The sequence below is a fragment of the Camelus ferus genome, chromosome 6, assembly GCF_009834535.1.
Source record: "Camelus ferus isolate YT-003-E chromosome 6, BCGSAC_Cfer_1.0, whole genome shotgun sequence".
Lineage (NCBI taxonomy): Eukaryota > Metazoa > Chordata > Mammalia > Artiodactyla > Camelidae > Camelus > Camelus ferus.
This window is the reverse complement of record NC_045701.1, coordinates 68,729,814-68,743,062: the sequence shown is the minus strand read 5'-3', so window position 1 is coordinate 68,743,062 and position 13,249 is coordinate 68,729,814. Positions and strand designations below refer to the sequence as shown.

General features: G+C 46.0%; 1 protein-coding gene and 1 long non-coding RNA gene across 2 annotated transcripts in view; both read left to right on the top strand.

Moving 5' to 3' along the window:
- LOC116664340 overlaps positions 1-9,612 on the top strand; it is a 32,521-nt gene extending 22,909 nt beyond the window's left edge. The window contains exon 3 of the long non-coding RNA XR_004320818.1: positions 9,602-9,612. This is a non-coding gene — a long non-coding RNA (uncharacterized LOC116664340). The remainder of the gene's footprint in view (positions 1-9,601) is intronic.
- DPF3 (double PHD fingers 3) overlaps positions 1-13,249 on the top strand; it is a 248,393-nt gene that overhangs the window by 58,957 nt on the left and 176,187 nt on the right.

Here is a 13,249-nt window from a genome sequence, read left to right as displayed (position 1 = left end):
GGCAACCATTGATCTGCTTTCTGTCTCTATAGATTTGTTTTGCTGGTTCTAAAATTTCATATAAATAGAGTTGTACAATATATATTCTTTTGAATCTAGCTTATTTTTCTCACCCTATTTTTTTTAAGATTTATTTATGTAATTGTGTATGGTAGTAGTTTGTTCCTTTTTATTCCATTAGATAAATATACCACAATTTTTTTTATCCATTCACCAGCTGATGGACATTTGGGTTGTTTTCAGTTTTTGGATACTATGAATGAAGCTGCTGTGAGCATCTCTGTATAAGTCTTTTTGTAGGAATATTTTTTCCTCCCTTTCTTCTGGGTAAAGGCTTAGAAATGAAACTGCTCAGTCATTATAGCAAGCCCATTTCTATATTAAGCAACTACCATACTCTTCCAAAGTGGCTGAGCCACTTTATATTCTGATCAGCAATGTGTGAGCATTTTGGTCGCTACACATCTTCACCAGCACTTAATGTTACAATTTTTAAAATTTTAGCCATTTTCATGGGTATGATATCTTACAGTTGTAATTTGCAGTTTCCTGATGACTAATGATGCTAAGCATATTTTCATGTGCTTATTGGCTGTCTGTGCTCTTTTGTGAAGTCGGTTAAAATCTTTGCCCATTAAAAAAAAATGGATCATTTGTCTTCTCAGTACTGAAATGCTAGGACTCTTTATATATTCTGGACATAGGTCCCTTGTCACATATATGTATGATGAACACTTTCAATCCGTGTTTTGCATATTCATCTTCTTAACAGTGTCTTTTTTTTTCATTGTAGTAAAATGTCTATAACATATAAGATGCCATTTTAATCATGTTGAGTGTACACTTCAGTGGCATTAATTACACTCACACTGTTGGGCAACTGTTATTTCTGTCTTTAAAAGTCTTTTAAAGAGCAGAAATTTTTAGTTTTGACAAAGTCCAAATGATTCTTTTCCATTTGTGGTTCTTGCTTTCTATGTCCCGAGAATCTTTGCCTACGCTAAGGACATGAAGATTTCCCCCTATGTTTTTCTTTTGGAAGTTTTATAATTTTAGTGTTTGCTTTAATTTTATGGTCCATTTGGAGTTACTTTTTGTGTATTATGTGAGGTCAAATTTAAGCTTTATGTATTTGTTTTTAATACTGATAGCCACTTAACATGAGTAAAAATTAATAACTATTATTTTTTGTTAGCCACTGATTTATTTCATTGCTATTTTGCTTAGAAATTCCACATTCCTGTCCCATGCAGCTATCAGACATATATTCATCTATATAATTTCACCTATATAATTCTTTTTTTTTTAAGTTAAAAAAAATTTTTTTAACCTCAGTCTTGGATTCACTTGGAGTATGTTTAGGTTTATGTTGAGTTGAGGGACTAATTTGATTCCTCCTCAATAATTAATTGAATAGTGGGAAAGGCAGTTCCTATTTAGGACATAAAGTGGGAAGAGGGGAGAGCTTTTGTGAAGTGGCAGCCCTTTGGGCTTGCCTGGGGAGGAGTTGTGGGAGACATGCCAGAGAAGCTGGCCTGGGCAGCCTGTAGAGGACCCCTGTACTCTGTACCCTTGGGGGTCATGAGCCACTAAGAGATAAGATGGGAGTGTTGCTTTAGTATTGTGTAGGTTGGTTTTGACTGGGGAGAGCTCAGAGGTGATGGAGGAAAATATAGGGAACTAGAGGATGGCTAAGTCCCAGGTGTTCGTTGAGTCCCTAGGAAGTGCCCTGCCAAGTGAGAGTCTTTGGCTTTGCACAGGAAAGAATTCAAGCTATAGTTGAGTAAAAGTAGATTTATTCAGAGAGATGCACACTCCATAGACCAAGTGTAGGCCATCTCAGAAGGCCAGAGAGGCCATGAGGTGGAGTGTTGTTAGTTTTTATGGGCTTGATAGGTTCATATGCTAATAAGTGGGAGGATCATTCCAACCACTTTGGAGGGAAGGGGCTGGGATTCCCAGGAATTGGGCCATCACCCACTTTTTGACATTTTATGGCCAGCCTCAGAACTGTCATGGCACCTGGGGGTGTGTCATTCACCATGCTGATATATTTTAATGAACATATAATGAAACTAAAGGTCTACTGGAAATGAGCTCTCCTACCATCTTGGGCCTCAAGGTCTACAGGGAGTTGACTTTTCCACCATCTTGGTGCTAAGTGCTATGTTGTTCCTTTAATGGCTCTGTCCTGCCCGCTTCCCTCCTGTATCAGAGGGATGAGGACTGAAAGTGGGAACTGCCAATTTCTAGCATCAGAGAGAGGCTGACTGTGACAGAGAGGAGGGGTGGGGGTGGGAACTGCCAGTTCTGAATTTCAGAAGGGGTGAAGCTGGAAGGAGGAGTTAAAGATTGACCTTGAGATTCAGGTTGAGCTGTTGGGTAGAACTTTTTTGCTTTAGCCAGAAATAAAGAAGGCTGGAAAAATTGGCTTTCCAAGGGGATAAAAGAAACTTTAAAAAGATACTTTTAGAGAAAAATTATGACAGTCTTTGAGAGTATAATCGGAACAATTCCTTATATTTTGTACATTTTAAAGTTTCCAAAATGCTTTTACATACTTCTTCCTTTTGAATTTTTCATTTATACTTGGTGTCATAGGCAGGACAGATGTTACCCCACTGTCTGTCCCACAGCTGAGGGAGGAGAGGCTGGGGGAGGTTAGCAGGCTCGCCTCAGTTCTGTTCTCTGAGTTTCAGGCACTTGTGGAGTGAGGAGCAGGAAGCCTGCAGTAAATTCTGATTTGGCTTCTACACACTTGCTGGGGGAGCATGGCCAGCCTCTTCCCACCCTCAGCACCTTAGCTTTCTTATCTGTTAAGTAGGGTTGATAATATATGTACCCTTAGCCTCACACAATGGAAGGCCAAACAAAATAACCTACACAAAAGAGAGCTTGCAAATATAAAGCAGGATGCAAATATCAATCTTATTAAGGTTATTTTTTCATCAGACTAGGGCTGGGAATCAGTTGGTCCCAGGATGGAGAGATGAAAGTACCCAGGGTCATGCTGACCCTGTAGGCTGAGTTGCTGCTGAGGTGTCCAGAGGTATGGGCCACCTCCCAGGGAATGGGCAGGGGGTACAGAGCTCTGAGGCATGGTGAAGATGCCCATTCAACCTCCAGGGCTGGAGGCCTTCAAGGTCAGCTTCGGGACAGCTGAGGGCTCACATGTATTGGGAAAAACTGTGGATTTGGATTCAGAGGCCTTGTGTTTGAAATGATTTTCACCATTTCCTTATCTTTGAAACATCACATTATACACCCTGGAAATACAGAACTGCTTAAAAGTTTCCCAAACTTGCTGTGTCCTGTGCCTTTGGTCAAACTCCTGCTCCTTCAAAGCAGAGTTTAGAGAGAGAGAGAGGCTGGAAGATGCTGTACTGCTGGCTTTGTGGAAGGGACATGAGCCAAGAAATGCAGGTGGTCTCTAGAAGTAGAAAATGGTAAGGAAACGGATTTTCTTGGAGCCTCCAGAAGGAACCAGTCGTGCTGACACCTTGACATTAGCTCAGTGAAACTGATTTTGGACTTCTGATCTCTAGAACTATAAGATACTAAATGTGTGGTGTTTTAAGCCACTAAGTTTGTGGTCATTTATTATAGCAGCAATAGGAAACTAATACAATGCACTTAAGATTCATCAAAGTTATTGCACGTTTGGATGCATTCCACTGTATGGATGTATCACCACTTGCGTATTCATTTACCAACTGATGAACATTTGGGTTGTTTCCAAGTCTGGGCCATTAGGAATAAAGTTGCTATGAACATTTATATGTATAGGTCTTTGTGTGGACATATGTTTTCATTTCCCTTGAGCAAATGCCTAGGTGTGGGATTGCTGGGTCATGAGTATATATTTAACTTTATAAGAAACTGCCAACGTGCCTTCCGAGTTGGGTGTCCCATTTAGCATTCCCACTAGCTATACATGAGAGTCCCAGTTATTCTGTATCCTTGCCAGTGTATGGCACATAGCCATTATAATAGATGTTCAGTGGTATCTCACTGTGATTTTAGTTGCATTTTCCTGATGGCTAATGATGTTGAACATTTTTTTTTTTCCACAGGCTTTTTGGCTATCTGTATTACTTCTTTTGTTAAATGTCTTTTCAGTTCTTTTGGCCATTAAAAAAATTGGGTCATTTGTCTTCTTCTTCTTGAGTTTTAAGAGTTCTTCATATATATCTTTTATTAGATATATGTCTTGCAAGATATTTTCTCCAAGTCTGGTTTATGTTTTTATTTTCATATTAGTGCCTTTCAAAGAGCAGATGTTTTAAATTTTGATCAAGTTCGATAGATATAATGAACTTTTTTCTTTTGTGGCTCATGCTCTTTGTGTTCTAAGAAATCTTTGCTTAACCCAAAGTCACAAAGATTTTCTTCTGTGTTTCCTTCTAGAAGTGTCATAGTTTTAGCTCTTATATTTAACTGTATAATCCATGTTGAGTTAATCTTTATATAGGGTGTGAGGTAAGGGGTTAAGATTTTTAAAATCAAAAATTCGGGGAAGGATGCCTTTGACTAGTTTGGAGACCAGGTTAATGCTGGCCTCACAAAATGAATTAGTATTGTGCTAGGTGCCACGGGGAATATAAAGGTCAGATCCAGCCCTTACTGGAATCACACACATAAACACGCCTTAAGTATGATAAAGGCAGAGTTTGATTGGTTCCTTGAGGGAACTACAAAGGACCTACTTTTGGCATTCCAGGAAGGAGGAGGCCATGGGAAGCTTCAGAAAAGGCTTCCTAAAGGTGGTGCTTTAGTACGGCTGCAACTTTGCCTACATCTGGGGTCACAAGTCAAATGCTAGTCTAGAATGGCGCTCCCTTCAGGGTGCACAGAATAGAAATGGATGGTGCCCACCTGGAGTTGTAAAACATAGTGGCCTGGCTAAAGTGAGTCTGCCAGCTGAGAGCCTAGGGGAAGGTAGGTGGGGTTGGCAGGTGTTTTGTGTTGGAGGGAATTCTCTTAAACTCATGATTGGTTGTTTTATATAAGTATGCTTTTGTTTCCCTCACTTTTTAATTAAACTCCCACTGATCTGTGTCCTCCCCTTCACTGGGTATGGTGCTGGAGGCCCTGGAGAGGAAGGTGGGGAGGACAGGGACCAGCCCTCGTGGAGCTTGCCTGGCTCTATGCTCGGCACCCTAAACGTGCAACCTCATTATTCCTCCCATCAACTCTGCGGTCGCGGCTTCTTTATTTCCATGTTTTCAGATTAAAAAAACGAGACTCATAAATGTTAAACGCCTAGCCCAGGGTCAGCCACTAGTCAGGAGCGGAGCCGAGATGACTGTCCTGTCCCCTGGCTCCCCTCGGCCTCTGCAGGACTCTCCCCCATGGCTCTCCCCCATAGCTCTGAGACAACTTCATTTCCGAGGAAGGCGGGCACACAGACAGGAAAGGAATAGGTGCCGGGGGAGGTCAGGATGAGATATTTGTGAGTGGGTTTGTTCTGATTTAGCAAAAACACTGGGCGCTGGGGGCCGGGCCGTGGCTGGCAGGCTGTGTGGTCAGGGTTTGCAAAGCTTCCAAAGATCCTTTTGCTAGAAGGGCTTTAAAAGCTGCAAACTCTCAGCAGTTTCTATCAGTTGGGATTTTTCCCCTCCAGACTGAATTTTGTCAGGGCTTTGCTGGCTTCTGTGTTCCCAGATTGACCCATGTCTCCCTCACCTGAGCGGCACTGCTTAGTCCTCACACCACTTCCTGTCACCAGTGCCTCCCCCGGAAAGAGTTCTTTACCAGCTCTACCTTCTTGTCCCCAACACCCACCTCTCCGCTCTGTCAAAACCCTCTGATTTCTCCAAGGAGCGTGGGGCACATCAGGGACAAAGGAACGCCAGGACCGAGTTTTGATACAGATTTGGGGGTTTGCTTCTCTTCTGGTCTCGTATTTTTACAGGAGGTCCCTGAAAAACAGGGAAGCTAATGCTTCAGGGGCTTGGTGTGCCTGGAAATCAGAGGGTGCCGTGTATGAGAAGGTCCCGATGCCCCTGACCCTGTTCCAGTGTCCCGATCTCGCGGAATGCCCTTGCCTTCAGACCCCCACCTCAGGGGGTCTTGCCGGCTTGCCCTGGGCATTGGCTTCCTCATTTGGTCACCATGGGCCCTGCCCCTGGCAACTCAGAGGCAAACAGAGATAGGGCCAGGCCCTGGCTGCCTGGCCTTGAGGTCAGCAGGAAAAGCAACACCTGCATCCGAGAGCCCTCACCCCCACCACCGCTCCCCAGCCTGCGATGCCCCTGTGCCCGGCTGTCCCTGCCCACCAGCAGCGCTCCAGGAATCCTGAAGTGCAGCCCCAGTGGCTCTCGGTGACTTCATGGGGAGCCGTCTGGGTTGGTTCTCCTCACCTCCACCTCCTTCCAGGACTTGCCAAGGATGATGCCTCCAAGCCCCTCCCAGCTCCCAAAATACCAGCCCTGCCTCCTGGCCCTGCCAGAAAATGCTTCTTAGCACATTAGCGGGTTTAGCCGCTGCAGTGGCAGCCATTTAGCAAGCTGCAGAGGCACATAGATTTCATTCTGGAATTCTTTCCAGCTGCTCGCTCGCTGCTTTGACAACACTAGGCGGCACCATTACTGGGAACCTGTGGGGCCTGTGAGCTAGTAGTGGCTGGCGGCCTGGGGCTGGGGCGGTGGGCGCAGCGGGTGCCTGAGAGAGGTGGGTGGACAGTACCAGTCTCTTCTCTCTGGCTGACCTCCCTCCTTGCCTTCTGGAACTTGCTTGGAACAGATTTTGGGACGCCAGCAAGTTATTTCCATCTGCCTCTGTGCTGCGGCTTCTGCTTGCACGAGAGACGAGGCAGCAAGACAGAGTGAAAGGAAACAGCCCCTCCAGATATCGTCTTGGACTCAGAAGACCTTGCTGCAGTTGCTTCCCTTCCACTTAGGAGCTGAGTGTTCTGGAGCAAATCACCAGTTCTTCAGAACTCGCTGTTCTCATCTGCAGAGGGACTCATGTGGCCCACCTCTCCACTTTGGGGTGAGGTCGGGGCGTCTACAAGGCTGTGTATGGTAGAGTGTTTTCTAAACTGTTAAGTGGCAAACATTTGCATTCCTGTGAGCTCCTGGAGGGCAGGAACTATGTTTTGTTTGTCTTTGAATTCTCCCATCCTGTTGATTTGTTGGATAGAAAAGTAAATGGTAAATTTCTGGAAGATTCTGACCTGCCCATTGGTGGTCAGTGTGGTGAAGAAAAGTAATGCTATGGGGGTATTAATTTGTTAGGGCCGCTGTAACAAAACACCACCGACTTAAACAACAGAAATTTATTGCCTCCTAGTTGGAAGTTTGAGATCAAGGAGTCGGCAGGGTTGGTTCACCGAGGACTATGAGGAATATCTGTTCTAGGTTTCTCTTAGCTTCTGGTGCTTTGCTGCAGACCTTAGGTGCCCCTTGGCTTGTAGAAGCATCATCTAGATCTCTGTCTTCATCTTCACATGGTGTCCTCCCAGTATGCATGTCTCTGGGCCCAAATTTTTATTACATATCATTTAAAAAATTTATTATTTTTGCTTTTTTTTGGGGGGGGAATTAGGTTTGTTTGTTTGTTTGTTTATTTAATGGAAGTACTGGGGATTGAACCCAGGACCTCATGCATGCTAAGCACGCACTCTACCACTGAGCTGAACCCTCCCCCAAATTTCCCTCTTTTTCAAAGACACCAGACATATTGGATTAGGGCCTACCCTAAAAACCTCATTCTAACTAATTATATCATCAGTGGCCCTATTTCCAGTCATGATGGGCAGGGGTCTTCTGAGCCCAGGGGCCCAGCTGTGGATGGGAAAGACCAAGGCAGTGGGCCAGACCTGGCTGGGAAAAGAGTTCTTCTGATGCAGATGCAGGTGGTTGCTGAGCAAGCGAACCCATTTTCTATCACCATTCTTGGACTTTGGGTAGTAGGGGTTGGAGGTCTTTGTCTCCTAGAGTTGATTTTATCTTTTCCCTTATAAGTATGTCCTCTTAAGTAAAATTGCACCATTTGTGTTTTAGACTTAAATGTAGTAGCTGTTCTTACCCTTCACATCCCTTTCTTTTCCATGCCCCTCTTTCCCTTCAAGACACTGACCCCGTGCACGCAGGACACCTTCCTTACTACTCAGAAGCATGGGCACACAGTTGCAGGAGTCTGAGGGCTGATGAGGTTCTGTTTTCTGCCCTTCCCTTCCTCCTCTTGTTATCATGTTTGTCCCCCACCAGTCTCCTTCCAGAGCGTCTCTCTGACGAGGTCCCCTTCATTCCATGAGCACCCCCTTTGCCCTGGGTGCTTGCACATCAAGGCACATTCTGGGTGGCGGGGTCCGGATTGAGTGCAGCCCCAGACCACGGTGTTGTTGCTGGTTGTGAGGGCACAGGGACGGCTTGGTGCCCTGCCTTCTGTGTTAGAGGCTTCACTGCCCGCCATTCCTGTCTTTCCCATGACACGCTCCAACTTAGGAAGGGGCTGACAAGGAAGAAGGCGTTTATGAAAATAACCCCTAAATAACAAGAGGGAATCTACTGAATTCTTATTACATACAGACACAGTGCCTTTTCCTTATTTATTTCTCTCAGCCCTAAGAAGGGGGTACTTTCATTAGCCTCATTTTGCAGATGAGCTGTTGAGGTTTTGAAAGGCAGTCAAGGAAATGTAAACCTCCCAAGGTCATTCAGCTAGGGAGGGACTTTTACAGTTCTCAAGTAGAACCTCAAGTGCTTCTCTCTTATCCGCAGGGGACCTCAAAGGGTGGGCAATGGCTCACTTGCATTAGAATGACCTGGAAAACAGAGTGAAAAGTCAGGCTCCTGGCCTCCACCCTAATCTACTGAATCTGGAGAGGGTGGGGTGGGGCTGGGAATCTACATTCCAAAATTGCTCCCCAGGGACTCTTGGGTCTACTTCCTTCCAGTGCCTCTTCCCTTCCTGTTCCACCCAGGCTGCTGAGAACCTGCCATTTCCCACTGAGGGGTCTACAGTGCAGGGGCATGTGTGCTCTGCAGCCCAGCCTCACGTCCTCCCTCTCTTTATGGTGTAGAGTAGACCTGGAAGGTCCAGTGGAGGGGAGCAGAAACTTGCCACCCCCAAATATGTCTCTCTGGCATATTAATTATTTTAACCTGGCTATTTTCCAAGAAACCTCCAACAGGGAAAAAAATCCTGAAAACCAGGTAGAAGTTACCATTTTCTAAGAAACATTTACATGTATAAGGGAAATGTCCATTTGTAAGGGTGTCTCCCTTGCTGTACCAGAAAGTTGACCAGATCTCTAGAAACACTATCTATAGAGAAGGCAATGACTTCAGTCTGCATAACAACCTTACCCTTTTTCACTGTGCGTTTCCTGGTCACCTCCCATAGCTGACACTCCACCACTCCACACCTACCTCCCCCTTCCCCACCCCGGCGGCCCTCCCCACACCCCCCCCCCCCAAACTCCAACATTCTCTTTTGTCTTTAACTGAGAATGCTAATTAAGGTGAGGACTTCCATCCTTTTGGAGAGGTACTCAGTTTTCCTGCGTTTCTCCCATGTATACATGTTATTAAATTTCTGTTTGATTTTCTCCAATTTTTCTGTCTCAGGTCAAGGTAATTCTTAGATCAGTCAGAAGAGTTTAGAAGGGAAGAGGAAAATTTCTTCCTCCCTGACTCAGACTTGCACCTGGGTTGGGAGAGGGTGGCTGTGTGACCCGTGCTGACCTGTTGGCTTCTGACCCTTCCCCTATGTCCCCATGTCCTTCCCCAGCTCCACTCTGCCCCAAGGCCCCTGGTGGAGGGACCAGGTCTTGGGTCATCAGGCAGTAGTCGGGCAGGGCTGGGCAGGCCTGAACTGTGTTTGGTGATGATGTTAAAGTTTCCAGAGACTGAAAGGGAGTGAATCTTCTGGAGGGAGCCCTGGCAGAAGCGTGGGGTTCTCCTGGAGGGCCTCCGTGTAGTCACACATCCTGTTCTTTGCTGTCTTTCTCTGCACGCGTCGACCTTCCTCAGTGGTCTTTACTCTCTCCTGTACCCACAGTTCCCACCCTCTCATCAGGAAAGAAACACCACTACCAAAGAACTCTCCCAAACAAACAAAAAACCCCCAAGCCAAAACCCAGTACATTCCAGCAACTTAAGGAAAATTTGAAGAAAGAAGCGCTGTTGTCCTATTTACTAAGTGAGCGAAAGTTACTTAATCACCCATAAGCTTTAAGTTCTATCCTGCGGAGCCCCTGCCCCGTCTATTTTTCTGAGCTGCACAAGCACATCTTACAGAGGGTAGTCTTCATAGGCTCTGAAGACTGCAGGGGACATTGGAGCTAGAATGTAAGCCCCACGAAGGCAGGAACCTGTGTATCCCCAGTGTCTAGAAGGTGTCTGACACGTAGTAGGTGCTCAGCGAACCCTTTTTGACTGAATGAATATTAGAGCTGAAAGGCACTGCCAAGTTAAGCTTGTCCAGAAGGATCAGATGAACAAACAGGCTCCTAGAGATAAAATTGCTTGCCTGAGTTTGCACAGAAAGTTGGTGGTATGGCTGGGGCTGGACCCCAAATCAACAGGACTTTTCCCAAACTCCCAAGAGTATCAGACGCAAGTCGTGGCTTCTGAAACGTACATTCTTAAGCCCCGAGACGCCTGGCAGTTTCCCTGGTGAAAGAAGCTGTTTAGACCCCCTTCTCATTCTGGGTCCAAGATTTCAGAGGTCCGGATAGAAGCAACAGGCTTCTGGGAGGGTTTTTCCCCGCTCCCAGAGTAGAGAGCATCTCTGAAAATGCTCGCTTGGATTTCTAGGCTGACATTCTAAACACTACCTCATCCTGAAAGTAAATGGTGAACTATTTTCACACTCTATTAAAATTTTAATTTGGAAAACTCTTGTCCTTGGAATGTGAAATTCACCAGGCACTTTATATCCTGCGGGCAGAGCTCGTTACTGGAACCTTCTTGCCAGTCCCACTTGTGAGCCCCACTTGTGGAGAAGGACCAATGGGATCTGACCAGCATAGTGACTTTTACTGTTTGAGTTCAAAATGTCTTGTTTGTTTAAAAATGTTCACTCTGTTCAGGGTTCTTCTCCCCTCCGCCCCCAACACACACACACTCCTCCTTCACAAGCAGGGCACTTGGACTCTACAGTGGTGGTGGGCGATATGTGAAAAATTAAAATGATTACTGTGAGCATCAATCTGATAGTCCTAATTTCACCTCATTTCTGCAGCCCTCCAACCTGACTCTTACTCCATTTCTGATCTCCCCCTTCCAGACCTTCCGGCCATCTTTGATCCTCCTCTTTCCCTAATTCTCACTCTGTTCTAGACCTTTACCCCAGTCCTAACCCCCACTGCATCCCTCACCCCATCTCTGAGCTTATCTTTTCCCATCCCTGAGGTCAGGGTAGGGTGACCTCAGGGAGGGAGGGAGATTATCTGGTTTTCGCATTACCTGGTGTTTTTTAAAAGCTGAAAGTTCAGTGGTTTGTTTTTTAGATATTGTTGAAGGGCCCTTCTGTCAAAGCTAGCCAAGTCAAAGGGCAGTATCAAAGTTATGCTGGAGTCAATATCATGCCCCAACCTGTCAGTAATACAAATAATGAAGTATGTATTAAACCTTTGTTACATATTCAGGACAGCACTAGGCACTTTCTCTAGTGCTATTTTGTTCAAATCCTTACAGCAGTCCTAGGAATCAGGTATTTTAACCCTGATTTCATTGATGGGAAAACAGGAACAAACATCTTCAGGAGGTAGCCCACAGGCATACGGTAAGTAAGAAGAGCAATTACAGAATTATTAGGTGACACTTGAGTCCTGAATGGGTAAAGTGTCTGCTTCAAGGTCCCCCTTGTGGTTGTCCAACTGATAAGCCTGCTTGGATATCTTAGCGTGGTGTGATGGCTGCCCCTGAAATGCCCAAGACAGAGAAGATTCTCCTCCTTGACCCTGTGGATAGGTGGGCAAGCACTCCCTCGGGCCATGCTAGAAATACACCTGGGAACAGTTTTCCAAAGGGACAGACCATCCTGAGGAATGGTGGAGAGATGAGATTTGGCGCTGAGTTTCTCCCTGATCTTGCTGCATTTTAACAAATATTTAAACACTGGGCAGTATGGGGACTAAAAAGAGACCAGTCTGTTCCCTGCCCTCTGGGAGCTGACCGCGTAGAGGAGCATGACGCAGTTAACTCCGTGGTAAGGCACCCGGCAACGACATCATGCTGGGGGAGAGTGGCCCAGCACGTGGAGAATCTGGGGAGAGAGTGACTCACAAAGTCACACCACATTTCAGGAGTCATTTGGTGGGGCTTTCACTGGAGGTTTTCCACGCTTCCAGAATGGTGCTGATTGTAAGAATAGCCTCTCCTCTTTCCCAGTGAAAGAAGTTGTAACGATGGAAGATGCTTTCCCAAAGTTTGCAGGACTGAACTTTGTTATTGCGAGAGGTGATGAGGATGGAGATGCTTTGGGTCCTTTGAAGCCCTGAGCTGATGATGTAAGGTGAGTGTTGGAGCCAAGGTATGGAGAGGTGAGCTGAGGGGCAAGAACTGGGTCTTACTATTGCCCTATGCCCACCAGCTGGCCCTGGATGCAGGGAGCTTTCACTGAGGGAACTAAATGAGAGCTTAAAATCAAGGTTCTGTGGGTTTCAGGGAATACATGATCAGTACTGTTGGTCAAGTGCAGAATGACCAGGAAGTGAAAAAAAAGAGATTAATGACTGTGAAAAGGTAACTTCTGAGGAGGGATGGCTAAGAGCTCAGTGGAATGGACAGATAAGAATATCATATATTTGAGGGCCTTCTCAGTAAACATAAGGAACGTGGTTGGATCATTGCTAGAAAGGGCCTTTGAGGATTTAAGAGAAGGGTCCTCTAGCCCCCGGGGTAGTGTGTGGGGCCCGTGGAAGAGACGAAGCCTGAGTGGAAGGAGGTTCTGCCCGGAGTCCAGGAGAGGCAGACACATGGGACCACAGTTCAGAGAGAAGAGACATCTTTTCCTTAGAAACTAGATATGCTTGGAAAGAACAGTCCTATTTTCCGCACCTTTCTGTTACCAGGACACCCCAAGCTGAGCCTGTGTGTATCGGGCTGCCCCTGCTCCTCGGCTCAGATGTCAGGCTTCATCTCAGTTTCAGAAGCAGCAGGCTTTCTCCTTCCTTCAGTAATGGCCTGTGGAGGCAGGTCCCATGCGGGGCTGGGGCTGCACCTTGAATTTAGAAGTGTGTGTGTGTGTGTGTGTGTGTGTACTTGTGTGTGTGTGTGTGTGTTCAGGGCTGGTA